The sequence below is a fragment of the Oncorhynchus mykiss genome, chromosome 7 (genome assembly GCF_057628025.1).
Source record: "Oncorhynchus mykiss isolate SJ-2025 chromosome 7, ASM5762802v1, whole genome shotgun sequence".
NCBI classification, from domain to species: Eukaryota; Metazoa; Chordata; class Actinopteri; order Salmoniformes; family Salmonidae; genus Oncorhynchus; species Oncorhynchus mykiss.
In genome coordinates, this window is record NC_143028.1 from 79776804 (window position 1) to 79792524 (window position 15721).

The 15721-nt window shown below is 43.0% G+C and overlaps 1 protein-coding gene across 3 annotated transcripts in view; it reads right to left on the bottom strand.

Moving 5' to 3' along the window:
* LOC110529054 (uncharacterized) overlaps positions 1-15721 on the bottom strand; it is an 80838-nt gene that overhangs the window by 61628 nt on the left and 3489 nt on the right. The window contains exon 1 of one of the 3 annotated variants that reach the window (XM_036984257.2): positions 10813-11260. The exons of the other annotated variants lie outside the window; for them this stretch is intronic. The gene's annotated coding sequence lies outside the window, so the exon portion shown is untranslated. Of the gene's footprint in view, positions 1-10812; positions 11261-15721 lie in introns of those variants that run through there. 3 annotated transcript variants of the gene reach the window in all.

The window sequence follows — 15721 nt, forward strand, 5'->3', positions numbered from 1 at the left end:
TTGTTGTTGTTGTTGTTCAATATGCCACGCACGCGTTCAACTGGCGCCACCGATTTCTATAAGGGCTCACTACGCTACCAGTTTAACACGAACGAGAGTTAGCATTTTTTTTCCCCTTCTTTCCTAAACCCATCCAAAAAAAAAGGACAACTTCTAAAAATGTTACGCAGCGGAATCTGATTTTAGTAATAACTACATCGTGGGCCTGTTAGAACGCATAAAACATGAGTTTTTTTACGAATATCCACTTGGTTCGATCAGATTTCATGACAGCGTCCATGCCCTATCTACCACTGTGTGTTCCATAGAGCTCTTTACAACAGGTATATACTAACACTGAATGAGAAACACTGACCTCAGACCACTAGGTCAGGCCTGGCAGTAGGGTCAGGCCCGGCGGTAGGGTCAGGCCCGGCGGTAGGGTCAGGCCCAGCGGTAGGGTCAGGCCTAGCGGTAGGGTCAGGCCCCCCACTAGGTCTATCTGAAATCTAGTCATCCATAGCATCATGGTATAAACAGACATGTTTGCCAAGTCAAGTCAAGTGGGGTTTTGGAATGGATTATTACAGACCACTAGGCCTCATCAACAACAACAACAACAACAACATGAAAGGGAGAAGAGCAAAGGCTTCGTTTCGTTCACACAAACAAAAGCATTAATGTGTGCCTCTTAAGATTTTCCGTCCCGATGTGGTTGGATCCTCGTGTGGCTGCTAAGCTCCATCTAAGCACTTACATCATCACGGGTCAGGACGGATGAAAGAGGGCGCCTCCATGTCATTAGACTGCAACATAGAGATGAAATGATACCACACCTCCTAACCTTGCAATAGCATCTTCTGACAGCATTGGGCAGCGCAATTGACCTCCAACATTAAAATAGTCCATTTTCTAGAGCAACGCAGCCCCCCTAAGTGACTCCTATTGTCTTCTCAGGAATTGTCACACTTCTGTGTAGCAGAGGTTCTGTTGTGATAGCATCCTGTAGGTCTGATAGCTGATTGGATATTGACCAATAGCATAGCGGTTGAGTTAACAACTCATATTTTGAATCCAACAAGTCAGATGTTGTGGTGAGAGACTGTCATTCTCCCCATCTCCCCCAAGAGCTATGGACCATGTCTCTCCCCCCCCCCCCTCCCCCTCCCCCCCCCCCCTCCCTAACTGATCATGCCTAGATACTTCACTTAAAAAACACCCACACCAGGAGAATGCTGACCCATCATTGCACAACGATTTAAGTCAATAAGTCATTGTTTTAGTTAAAGTATGATATATCTGGTCTTGACGTGACAAACCCAAAGCACCCACTTTGTGCAAATTCAATGACGTGTCATTTCCTATTAAATTACCTGCCACTGATATTTTTAGACTACGGGCTGGGTTTCAGGGCTGGGTTTCAGGGCTGGGTTTCACGGGCTGGGTTTCACGGGCTGGGTTTCACGGGCTGGGTTTCATTTAAAATGGTACCATCCAACAGAGTGGCATTGTTTATTAATCAGAAACACCTACAAAGTTCACGAGTCATAGCTGAGCAATATAATAGATCATCTTTGGCTACAGCAAAGATGGTGTATAAATGAAGATGGTGTACTCATGACGTTCACCATTGAAAAGAAAATCCGTTCCCGGTCTACTTAAGGGGGTGTGTTTCCCATACACTCCAATGCATTAGCAGCTGGATCTGGTCTACTTTGTTAATGGACTGTCATTGACCCAGAAAAAAAAAAAAGTGATTGGGGTGTCGCGCTTCTTCTTCAGCCTCTGGCAGCCTGCGTCATTCTTCGGAGGTGGAAACTAAACAACAATTTCCCTTATAGAACAGGAATTGACGCTCCTGAGTGGCGCAGCTACAGAAACTACAGTCCATGGTTCGAATCCAGGCTGTACCACAGCCGTGATTGGGAGTCCCTTAGGGCAGTGCACAATTGGCAAAAGCGTCGTCAGGGTTTGGCCGGGGTAGGCCGTTAATTGTTACTAAGAATTGGTTCTTAACTGACTTGCCTAGTTAAATAAAGTTTAAATTAAAAATAATAACAACAACAACAATTACGTTGAAATAGGGGTGATATTTCTCTCTGGTGAGGACCTTTAATGTTTTGTTAATGTCAGTATTGTCTTGTAACTTAATATTTATGCCGTATGTGAATCCATTCATTTTACAATGACATGAAATATAAATGCCTTTAGAATTCAAATGTTCAAATCTTTATTGAGAGCCAATTCCTGTAACTATAGTCTCTTGCGTTGCTTTATTTGTTTATTTCACCTTTATTTAACCAGGTAGGTCAGTTGAGAAGTAGTTCTCATTTACAACTGGACCAAGATAAAACAAAGCAGTGTGACACAAACAACAACACAGAGTTACACATGGAATAAACAAGAAACGAGCCAATAACACAATAAACAAGTCGATGACACAGTAGAAAAAAAATAATGTCTATATACAGTGTGTGCAAAAGGCATGAGGAGGTAAGGCAATACATAGGCCATAGGAGTGAATAGTTACAATTCAGCAAATTAACACTGGAGTGATAAATGATCAGATGAACATGTGCATGTAGAGATACTGGTGTGCAAAAAAGCAGAAAAGTAAATAAAAACAGTATGGGGATGAGGTAGGTAGATTGGGTGGGCTATTTACAGATGGACTATGTACAGGTGCAGCGATCGGTTAGTTGCTCAGATAGTTGATGTTTAAAGTTGGCGAGGGAGATAAAAAAAAGTCTCCAACTTCAGCGATTTGTGCAGTTCGTTCCAGTCACTGGCAGCAGAGAACCCGAAGGAAGGGCGGCCAAATGAGGTGTTGGCTTTAGGGATGATCAGTGAGATACACCTGCTGGAGCGTGTGCTACGGGTGGGTGTTGTTATCGTGACCAGTGAACTGAGATAAGGCGGAGCTTTATGGAGTCAGATAAATATTTTTGATAGACTTTGTTTACTGTTAATTGCATTATGGGTAATACGTGAGTATTACCCCACAACAAATCAGACATTTTTTTCTTTAGTTCTTCTTCTATGAGTGTATTGGAATTCATAAATAGTCCCATCGAAATAACTACTTCAAAAACGGTTAAAGTACTCAGTGGCAAAACAAAAAACAGGCTTTGGTCAGAGTGTGCCCTCTATCCAACTCTATGGACTACAGTAACATCCAGGTCAAGATTATCAGCTATTTCTATCAGTAGTCCGTTAGAGACGCTGGCACGCCATGCAAAAGGCCACAGTGAGCCTCAGACCAGCCAAGGACTTCCAGGAAAACCAAGTCTGCAAGATAAGGGTTGTACCATTCCACAAATTTCTTAGGATTTCCTGTAAATTTTGCAACCCTGCTCCAGTTGCCTCAGTATTCTAGCATAGATAGACATCACATAGGGTATAGTATATAGACGACGATATATCAATGATTGATTCTACCACGTAACAGTACACAGCCTTTCCACCATAGAAATGGAATAAAAGGGATTATCCCCTACTGGCCATCGGGGCGGATATCTCCTACTGGCCATCGGGGCGGATATCTCCTACTGGCCATCGGGGCGGATATCTCCTACTGGCCATCGGGGCGGATATCTCCTACTGGCCATCGGGGCGGATATCTCCTACTGGCCATCGGGGAAATCCAACATTTCCCCTATGAGAGATTTTGGCTAACCTAAACCCTCGATTCAAGCTACAGCATGCAGAGCGTAACAGGCATGGGAGGAAATGAATGTAGATCTTATTTGAATGTGTGAAGCTCGGAGTAGCTGTTATGTATTATAGCAGAGATATTTCTCTATTTCATTTTCAATACATTTGCAAAACTCTCTAGAAACATGTTTTTAGTTTTGGCATTATGGGTCGGGTATTGTGTGTGTAGATGGGTGAAAGAAAACAATTCTATTGAATCCTTTTTTAAGTCAGACTAACAAAACGTGGAATAAGACAAGGAGTGTGAATACTTTCCAAAGACATACATACATACATACATACAATGAGTGTACAAAACATTAGGAACACCATCCTAATATTGAGTGCCCCCCCTCTCTTTTGTCCTCAGAACAGCCTCAATTTGTTGCGGCATGGACTACAAGGTGTTGAAGGTGTTCCACAGGGATGCTGGCCCATGTTGATGCCAACGCTTCCCACAGTTGTGTCAAGTTGGCTGGATGTCCTTTGGGTGGTGGACCATTCTTGATACACACGGGAAACTGTCGAGCGTGAAAACCCCAGCAGCGTTACAGTTCTTGACACGTTCAAACCGGTGCGCCTGGCACCTACTACCATATCCTGTTCAAACCAGTGCGCCTGGCACCTACTACCATACCCTGTTCAAAGGCACTTAAATCTTTCGTCTTGCCCATTCACCCTCTGAATGGCACACATACACAATCCATGTCTCAACTGTCTCATGGCTTAAAAATCCTTCTTTAACCCGTGTCCTCCCCTTCAACTACACTGATTGAAGTGGCCACCAGCTGGGCGACCCTGGTTTAAAGAGTTTAAAACCTACTTTTCCAGGCTGTTTAGGCTTCATAGTAACAAGGTCTACCAACGTAATTATAACAAGAAGTATATCATCAACACAGATCTAGCCTACAGCTACACTGTGAGACATTGAAAATGACTTTTAAATTTGCTTGATTCCCCAAATGGCACCCAATTCCCTATGGGCCCTGGTCTAAAGTAGTGCACCCTACGGGGCCTGGTCTAAAGTAGTGCACCCTATGGGGCCTGGTCTAAAGTAGTGCACCCTATACCCTATGGGCCCTGGTCTAAAGTAGTGCACCCTATACCCTATGGGCCCTGGTCTAAAGTAGTGCACCCTATACACTATGGGGCCCGGTCTAAAGTAGTGCACCCTATACCCTATGGGCCCTGGTCTAAAGTAGTGCACCCTATACACTATGGGGCCCGGTCTAAAGTAGTGCACCCTATACCCTATGGGGCCCGGTCTAAAGTAGTGCACCCTATACCCTATGGGGCCCGGTCTAAAGTAGTGCACCCTATACCCTATGGGGCCTGGTCTAAAGTAGTGCACCCTATACCCTATGGGCCCTGATCTAAAGTAGTGCACCCTACACCCTATGGGGCCCGGTCTAAAGTAGTGCACCCTATACCCTATGGGGCCCGGTCTAAAGTAGTGCACCCTATACCCTATGGGCCCTGGTCTAAAGTAGTGCACCCTATACCCTATGGGCCCTGGTCTAAAGTAGTGCACCCTACACCCTATGGGGCCTGGTCTAAAGTAGTGCACCCTATACCCTATGGGCCCTGGTCTAAAGTAGTGCACCCTATACCCTATGGGGCCCGGTCTAAAGTAGTGCACCCTATACCCTATGGGGCCTGGTCTAAAGTAGTGCACCCTATACCCTATGGGCCCTGATCTAAAGTAGTGCACCCTACACCCTATGGGGCCCGGTCTAAAGTAGTGCACCCTATACCCTATGGGGCCCGGTCTAAAGTAGTGCACCCTATACCCTATGGGCCCTGGTCTAAAGTAGTGCACCCTATACCCTATGGGCCCTGGTCTAAAGTAGTGCACCCTACACCCTATGGGGCCTGGTCTAAAGTAGTGCACCCTATACCCTATGGGCCCTGGTCTAAAGTAGTGCACCCTATACCCTACACAAACCGATAACTATACTGATCCTAGATCAGAACTCCTACTCAGACAATGAATACAAGCCCATAACTATACTGATCCTAGATCAGAACTCCTACTCAGACAATGAATACAAGCCCATAACTATACTATACAGTTTAAAAAACCAAACAAATACTTACCCTTTCAAGTACATTAGTATTCTATATAGCCTCTATGAGCAACAGAGTCCCCAAATACAGTATAAAAATCAAGAAAGAGTACAAATATTATATAGAGACATTATTGGATGGAACTCCGTTCCATCTCCTATTGTTCAAGTGAACAGCAAACCTGGTTTTTAAAAAAACCCAAAACAGATGAAGCAACACTTCACCGCACACAACGCCTCTCCCCTATTTGACCTAGATAAGTTTGTGTGTATTGATATGTAGGCTACGTGTGCCTTTAAAAAAAAAATAATTATGTAGCTCTGTCCTTGAGCTATTCTTGTCTATTAAAATGTTCTGTGTAATGTCATGATTCATGTGGAGCCCAGGAAGAGTAGCTGTTGCTTTTGGAAGAGCTATTCTAATCAAATATCACAATACCTGTGTTATATACACAAGAGACTTATGAAGACACACAACCTCAGACACAGACAGAGTGAACGTAGCTTCTCTAAATCAAAGACTACAAAAGAGAAATAAGTTCAAATGTCAAGATTTCACAGAAACAAAAACACACAAGCAACTACAAAACAGACCCTAGGCAACTACAAACACACACACAATTAGGCAACTACACAAACACACACACAATTAGGCAACTACACAAACACAATTAGGCAACTACACACACACACACACAATTAGGCAACTACACACACACACACACACACACATATATACACACACACACACACACACACACACACACACACACACCAGGCAACTACAAACACACCAGGCAACTACAAACACACACACACTAGGCAACCGAACACACACACACTAGGCAACCGCGCGCACGCACACACTAGGCAACCGCGCGCACGCACACACTAGGCAACCGCGCGCACGCACACACTAGGCAACCGCGCGCACGCACACACTAGGCAACCGCGCGCACGCACACACTAGGCAACCGCGCGCACGCACACACTAGGCAACCGCCCGCACGCACACAACGGCAACCGCCCGCACGGCAACCGCCCGCACGCACGGCAACCGCCCGCACGGCAACCGCACGCACGGCAACCGCACGCACGCACGGCAATCGTGCAAATAATAACGTCTCCCTGCTCAAAGGGATATTCAATTGTTGCTTTTTTTTTCTTCAATAGGGGCCCTTCTTTGCGAGGCATTGGAAAAGCTTCCTGGTCTTTGTGGTTGAATCTGTGTTTGAAATTCACTGCTCGACTGAGGGACCTTAGAGATAATTGTACGTGTTGGGTACAGAGATGAGGTAGTCATTCAAAAATCATGTTAAACACTGTTATTGAATACAGAGCGAGTATGTAACTTAAGCACATTTTTACTCTTTAAATGATTTAGGCTTGCATTAACAAAGGGGTTGAATAGTTATTGACTAAAGACATTTCAGCTTTTCATTTTTAATTAAGTTGTAAAAAAAAAAGAAAACGTACAGAAAACATAATTCCACTGACATTATGGGGTAATGTGTATAGTTGGTCAGTGACAAAACAAATCTCAATGTAGTCCATTTTAAATTCAGGCTGTAACAACAAACACGTGGGAAAAGTCAAGGGGTGTGAACACGGTCTGTAGTCAAAATGTGGTTGATTTTAATTAACAGAATACTCCATGACATGAATAGTAGATGGTAGTATTGTCAAACGTGTCGACAACGGTGATGCAACTTACCAGTGAAAATAACCCCGGGGTGGGTAGAGGAGGCACAAGGCAGAACTAGACAGCTGTTGATCCCCAATGCCCTTCCTTATGAACTGTTCTCACTGAACATTTTTTTTAAAAGACTGCACTTACACAGGCATTTTCTTTTATGGGCTTAGGTGGTGGGCGTAGCAGGGGGCGTGACAGAGATTACATTTACATTACATTTTAGAGGACCTAGGATCAATGGAGACACTCAAGTTTTTTTTTTTAAATCATGCATCTTTTGAAACATTCACAAATAGTAATGGCCTCTAAACCTTCCAGCTCTCTACTGGACCCTATTCCAACTAAACTACTGAAAGAGCTACTTCCTGTGCTTGGCCCTCATATGCAGAGCATAATAAATGCCTCCCTATCTACCAGATATGTACCAAACGTACTAAAAGTGGCAGCAACAAAGCCTCTCCTGAAATAATATTTAGTGGAAAAAAAAAATAAAATTAAATGGCCTTTATCGAATTTGTCATTCCTCTCAAAAATGTAAGAAAAAGTTGTTGCTAGGCAACTCACTGCCTTTCTGAAGACAGATCATGTCTACTAAACGCTCCAGTCATCATAGCGCTGAGATCGCACTCGTAAAGGTGGTAAATTACCTTTTAATGACCTCAGACCAAGGCTTTGTGTTTGTCCTCCTGCTCCTAGACCTTAGTGCCGCTTTCTGCACCATCGATCACCACATTCTTTTGGAGAGATTGGAAACCCTAATTGGTCGACATGAACATGTTCTTGCCTGGTCGAGATCATATCGTTCAGAAAGATGTCAGTTCATCTCTGTGGATGGTTTGTCCTCTGACAAATCAATGGTAAGTTTCGGTGTTCCTCAAGGTTCCGTTCTAGGACCACTATTATTTTCACTATATATGCTACCTCTTAGTGGTCATTGGGAAATACAAATGTCAACTTTCACTGCCATGCGGACGAAACACAGCTGTACATTTCAATGAAACATAGTGAAGCACCTAAATTGCCTTCCCTGGAAGCCTGTGTTTCAGACGTAAGGAAGTGGATGGTTGCAAATGTTTTTAAGTTTAAACTTGGACAAAACAGAGATGCTAATTCTAGGTCTCAAGACACAAAAATATCTGCTGTTTGACAAGGATAGTTGTACAGTCGGCTCAAATAAAACTGAAGGATCTCTGCGTCTCTCTGCTGACAAACATATCAACAATATTTAAAGAGCAGCATTTTTCCAGATTTGTAACATTGCAAAAATCAGACACTTTTTGGTAAAACATTTTCTGGCAGAAAAACGAATCCATGCGTTTGTCACTTCTAGATTAGACTACTGTAATGCTTTACTCTCAGGCTACCCGGATAAAGCACTAAATAGTCTTCAGTTAGTGCTAAACAAGGCTGCTAGAATCCTGACTAGAACCAAAACATTTTGATCATATTACTCCAGTGCTAGCCTCTCTACAGTGGCTTCCTGTTAATTAAGGCCAGTGCTGATTTCAAGGTGTTACTGCTACCCTACAAATCATTACATGGACTTGCTCCAACCAGATGATTTGGTTCTGCCGTACATACCTACACGTACGCTACGGTCACAAGACGCAGGCCTCCTTACTGTTCCTAGAATTTCTGAGCAAACAGCTGGAGGCAGGGCTTTCTACTATAGAAATACATTTTTATGGAATGGTCTGCCTATCCATATGAGAGACGCAGACTCGGTTTCAAGTCTTTACTTTAGACTCATCTCTTCAGTAGGTCCTATGATTGAGCGTGGTCCTGCCCAGGGGACCGAAAGTGAACGACAAGGCAATGGAGTGACCAACCACCCTTGCCGTCTCTGCCTGGCCGGTTCCCTTATGTCCACTGGGATTCTTTATCTCTGACCATATTACGGGGGCGGAGTCACTAGAATGCTCACGCTCTCCAATGCCGTCCCCTGAATCACGTCGTACCAGGCTTTCTCAACCTAAGTGGATTGAGTCACTGGCGTGATCTTCATTCCTGTCCACTGACTTGGCTGTCCCCATCCCCAGTCCACCTGGTCGTGCTGCTGATCCAGTTTCTGTTGTTAGGCTGCAGCTATGGAATCCTAACCACCTTGTCCCAGACCTGCTTTTACGACCCACCCCCCCCCCGCGGCACCTGCTGTCTCGACCTCTGAATGTTCGGCTATGAAAAGCCATCTGACATTAACTCTGCCCTCTTGCACCCTCTACAACCACTGTGATTATTACTTCACCCTGCTGGTCTTCTTTGAACATCTTGAAAGACGATCTGGCCTTAGCGGCCACGTACTCTTATGATCTCCACCTGGCACACAGAACCTGGTTCCTCTCTAGGTTTCTTTCTAGGTTCCAGGCATTCAAGGAAGTTTTTTTTTTTTTTTTCACTAGCCACTGTGCTTCGACATCTGCATTGCTTGCGTTTCTGGTGTTATAGGCTGGGTTTCTGTATAAGTACTTTGTGACATCTGCTGATGTAAAAACGGCTTAATAAATAAAATGTGATGGTTTGAGGCCTCCATTAAAAACATTTTTTTTTTAAAAGCAAGCATATTTCCTGCAATTACACACATTTTACCATGCAGCTGAGAGGAAATGTGACAGTTCATTTCCTGTGATTCTATGCATTTTGCCAAGGCTAATTCTATTTTATTTTGCTCAAAAAATGACAAAATTAGTACTGCTAAATTCATTATTTTGGGGTTATGTCAATTCTCCCTGTCTAGTTTTTATTTACTTTGGTGACTGTTAGTTCTCAAAGATACCCTAAATTTAAAAATATATATTAGATCCATTATCTTTTCTACATAGTTTATATCTGGTTTAGTTGGGGGGTTTTTTGGTTGGTATTTTTACACTTGGACGATCCGAGAAAATGCTTAGGCGGCCAACCCAAGGATTACAACGGCAGAAAAATCCCTGTTAAAGGAGACGACAGCACTTCGTCTCTAGTCGCAATAAACTAGGCTAATGCAAGAACATCAGCCAATCATTCACACAACAACAACACACTTTCTTCATATATAGATTTCTTTACTACATTATTTCCCCATGACAACCACGATAATCTGACACTGTTTTTGCTTGACCACATTACCATAACAATAAAAGGCATGCTCCGACGGCCGGTGTCAGTGTAACGGATATGAAACATACCCTAGCCTACAATTAATAGGATTCCAAGCTACGACCTCAGTCTATCCCAAACACCATGGAATTATAACGGAGCTTAAAAAAATAAAAAAATTAAATCCTGTTTAACAGAAGATTCACACCAATGTGGCTCAAACTAGGAATGAAGAAACTATCAACTACTATCAACTTGAAAAGACACGACTGAAGAAAAGTAGGTACATAACAGTCTACTCTTTACCTGCTCATTCTGACATCTTCCTTGTGATGAGAGAAGTACAGTAGTATCCAGCCTTAGTGTTTTCCTTCTCTTCCTGTTGTCTCAGTCAGAGCTTGCTAGCCATGTTGTGCTGTGCTAGTCCTATACGAGAGACTGACTGGCTGGCACTCAGCTCAAAGATACCTAGGGCTCAAAGAGGGAGGGATTAAAGCCTTTAAGTGTTTGGCATAAACTTCCTTCCTGTTCAGTTTGTTTTTTTGCCATTATTTTCCAGGGAATTATAGAAATACAGTCATACTTCACCCTCTGGTTCAAGCCCCACTCCAAATCAGTTCAAAACTCAAAACACTGCTTTGTAGCGACAGTCCCCTCTAAAATTGAGGCCATGCTTCAGGACCCAACAGAAAAGAAAGGCGACAGCTGAGAGAGAGAATGAGCGCGAGAGAGGAGGAGCGGGAGAGAGAAAGAGAAGGAGCGAGAGAGAGAGAGAGAGAGAGAGAGAGAGAGGAGCAGGAGAGAGAACGAGAGGAGGAGTCGGAGAGAGAGAGCAAGAGGTGACCCTAATAAGCCTCTTTAGTGTGGTGACAGAACAGGTCCAGGACAGGATTCCTTCTTTTCACTCTGTCAATTAGGTTCATATTGTGGAGTAACTACAATGTTGGACCTGGACCTAACCAACTGGCAAGTGTCTTCACTGACATCTCAACATGTCCCTGTCTGAGTCTGTAATACCAACATGTGTCAAGCAGACCACCATCGTCCCAGTGCCCAAGAACACTAAGGTAACCAGCCTAAATGACTACCGACCTGTAGCACTCACGTCTGCAGCCATGACGGAAGTGCTTTGAAAGGCTGGTCATGGCTCACATCAACACCATAATCCCACTAACCTTAGACCCACACCGATTTGCATACCGCCCCAACAGATCCAGATGATGCAATCTCTATTGCACTCCACACTACCCTTTCCCACCTGAACAAAAGGAACACCTACGTGAGAATGCTGTTCATTGACTACAGCTCAACGTTCAACACCATACCGCTCTCAAAGCTCATCACTCAGCTGAGAACCCTGGGACTAAACACCTCCCCCTGCAATTGGATCCTGGACTTCCTGATGGGCCGCCCCCAGGTGGTAAGAGTAGGTAACAACATACCCGCCACGCTGATCCTCAACACGAGGGCCCTTCAAGTCTGGCTGGGCGATATGGCCAAAACATCATATCACGGTATTGAATTTTTTTTAAATATATATATATATATAGTTTTTTTATCACAGTATCACAGTATTTTATGTTTTTAAATTAGAACATTTCTAAATGTGCTTTATAAGTAGTGCATGACCTTAGGGTGGCAACAAATACATTAAGTAACTTCAAAATGGGTCTTTCTCCATTCTGAATGTTTTATACTGTTCAATTCAACAATTTTTGGGGGGTATTTTCATATATTTTATGCATTTGTTGCACTCATTTGAGATAATTGTCACACTGCCATACAGGGCTGCATGAATAAACCTTATTTTGAACCAAACGTTGCAATAGCGTTTTGACTTGTGATTTCGAGCAAAACACTTTGAAATGTTGGAATCATGGAAATAGAATGACTATTCTAATTCTATAGTTAGAATATGATAGTGGTCACTTTGAATAGTGTTGTTTGACATGAAAACAAATGAAAATGCCAGGGAGGAGTTATTGCGATTTTTTTTTAGGAACCTAACACTTAGGGTAGGAACCAAAGTGTTGATAATTGTTTCCTAGGGGACCCTATAATCTTTGGCTACATTGTCTGTTTTCTCTTAGCTACCTCATGTAGCTAACATATTACTGCTTCTGGTATTCCTCTTTGATTTAGAAGATACTGTTGCACAAACAACATGCTGATTTTGGTCTATACCATCACTGGTAGTATCAGGCTGTATAACTAATTATGTTTGCTCTGACTCCGTACATTAGCTAGCTACCTAGCGATTAGCGGCTAACAAGATTTTAGGCCCCAACTTGCTAAGAAAAGACAAACTAGCTGTGTGCTGATGTAAGAAACACAAACTAATGGTGTAATTATAGAACACTGGTGGATTTATATGAAGAAACAAAGTGAAAACAGCAATGTTGCCATCGACATTGTTGCATGCGCTGCATTGACCATGCAGACTGAAAGCAGCATGAAGAGAGAGAGAGCGAGAGATGACTCATGTAGCGAAGTAAACTATAAAAACGGATGTTACACACGACGCATCACTTTTTTTAAATTTTAAATCAAACATTCAAATACCGTTATAGAAGGTAAGTAAAAACCCAAACTGGTCCATGCATTAATACCGGTATATCGTAAAATACGGTATAGCGCCCAGCCCTACCCTCAGGGGTGCGTGCTCAGTCCCTTCCTGTACTCCCTGTTCACTCATGACTGGATGGCCAGGCACGACTCCAACACCATCATCAAGGTTTGCCGATGACAACAGTGGTAAGCCTAATCACCGACAACAATGAGAAAGCCTATAGGGAGGTCAGAGACCTCAAATAACCGGTGCCCCCGCACATTGACTCTGTACCGGTACCCCCTGTATATAGTCTCCACATTGACTCTGTACCGGTACCCCCTGTATATAGCCTCCACATTGACTCTGTACCGGTACCCCCTGTATATAGCCTCCACATTGACTCTGTACCGGTACCCCCTGTATATAGCCTCCACATTGACTCTGTACCGGTACCCCCTGTATATAGCCTCCACATTGACTCTGTACCGGTACCCCCTGTATATAGCCTCCACATTGACTCTGTACCGGCACCCCCTGTATATAGCCTCCACATTGACTCTGTACTGGTACCCCCTGTATATAGCCTCCACATTGACTCTGTACCAGTACCCCCTGTATATAGCCTCGCTATTGTTATTATACTGCTGCTGTTAAACTATTTGTTACTTTTATTTACTTAACACTTATCTTCAAGCATTGTTGAGTAAGGGCTTGTAAGCAAGCATTTCACTGTAAGGCCTGTTGTATTCGGTGCATGTGACTAATAGGATTTGATGTTGTTGATCCATCCTCAGTTATCTCCTATCACAGCCATTAAACTGTGTTTTAAAGTCACCAGTGGCCTCATGGTGAAATTCCTGAGCGGTTTCCTTCCTCTCTGGCAACTGAGTTAGGAAGGACGCCTGTATCTTTGTAGTGACTGGGTGGATTGACACATCATCCAAAGTGTAATTAATATCTTCACCATGCTCAAAAGGGATATACAATGGCTGTTGTTTTTTTTGTTTGTTTTTTTACACATCTGCCAATAGGGGCCTTTCTTTGCGAGACATTGGAAAACCTCCCTGGTCTTTGTGGTTGAATCTGTGTTTGAAATGCACTGCTCAACTTAGGGACCTTAAAGGTTAATTGTTTGTGTGGGGGTACAGAGATAAGGTAGTCATTCAAAAATCATGTTAAACACTATTATTGCACACAGAGTGAGTCCATACAATTTATTATGTGACTTGTTAAGCAAATGTTTACTCCTGAACATATTCAGGCTTACCATTAACAAAGAGGGTTGAATACTTATTGACTAAAGACATTTCAGCTTTTCATTCTGTATTAATTGGTAAAAATATCAAAATACATCATTCCACTTCAACATTATGGGTTTTTGTGTGCAGTAGGCCATTGACCAAAACAATTTTTTTGTAATCAATTTGAAATTCAAGCAACAAAATGTGGAAAAAGTCAAGGGGTGTGAAGGTACTGTATGTAAAATAGTAATGGAAAAGGGAGGAGAACCTGGTCATTTCTGTGTAGGAATGGGAAAGTAGGCAAGTCAACTAAGAACAAATTCTCATTTAGAATGACGGCCTACCCCGGGCCAAACCTGAACGACGCTGGGTCAATTGCGCGCCACCCTATGGGACTCCCAATCACGGCCGGATGTGATACAGCCCGGGTTCTAAACCAGGGACTGTAGTGACACCTCTTGCACTGAGATGCAGTGCCTTAGACCGCTGTGCCATTCGGGAGACCTTATTCCAATCACTATGGAAATTAAGAAGATCATTGACTTGGAGGGAATTTAGATAGAAGCGCATCATATTTTTTTTAATCACTCATCTGCAGAAAGACATCAGAGTGGTGGAATGGGGTGTTGGACATCATGCGGGTACAATTTTTTTTTTATTTCACCTTTATTTAACCAGGTAGGCTAGTTGAGAACTAATTCTCATTTACAACTGCGACCTGGACCAAGATAAAGCATAGCAGTGTGAACAGACAACATAGAGTTACACATGGAGTAAACAATTAACAAGTCAATAACACAGTAGAAAAAAAAGAGAGTCTATATACATTGTGCGCAAAAGGCATGAGGAGGTACGCGAATAATTACACTTTTGCAGATTAACACTGGAGTGATAAATGATCAGATGGTCATGTACAGGTAGAGATATGAGGCAAATGAGGCAAACCATTACCACATATTTTGTGAATGCCCTGAGCTTGTTTCTTACTGGCAGGACGTGCAAAGATGCATGGAAGGCATATTTAGGGTTGATGTCTCATGCAGAGGTGAGGTTCTGTATTCAGTGGCCTACTGGTTAGAGACTTGGGCCACTAACTGAAAGGTTGCTGGTTCAAATCCCCGAGCTGACAAGGTAAAAAAAATCTGTTGTTCTGCCCCTGAACAAAGCAGTTAAACCCACTGTTTCCCTGTAGGCTGTCATTGTAAATAATAATTTGTTCTTTAACTGACTTGCCTAGTTAAATAAAAGAAGGTTACATTGTTTTTATATATATATATATATATATATATTCAGGGAACAAGCTTGATTGGTAATACTCCCAATCGCAAGTAAGAAAGCCCTTATAACAGTTAGAATCAAAGGCGTCCGTGGTAGATGACTGGATAACATGTGATCTATGTGATGGAGAGGCTGACCTTTTCTC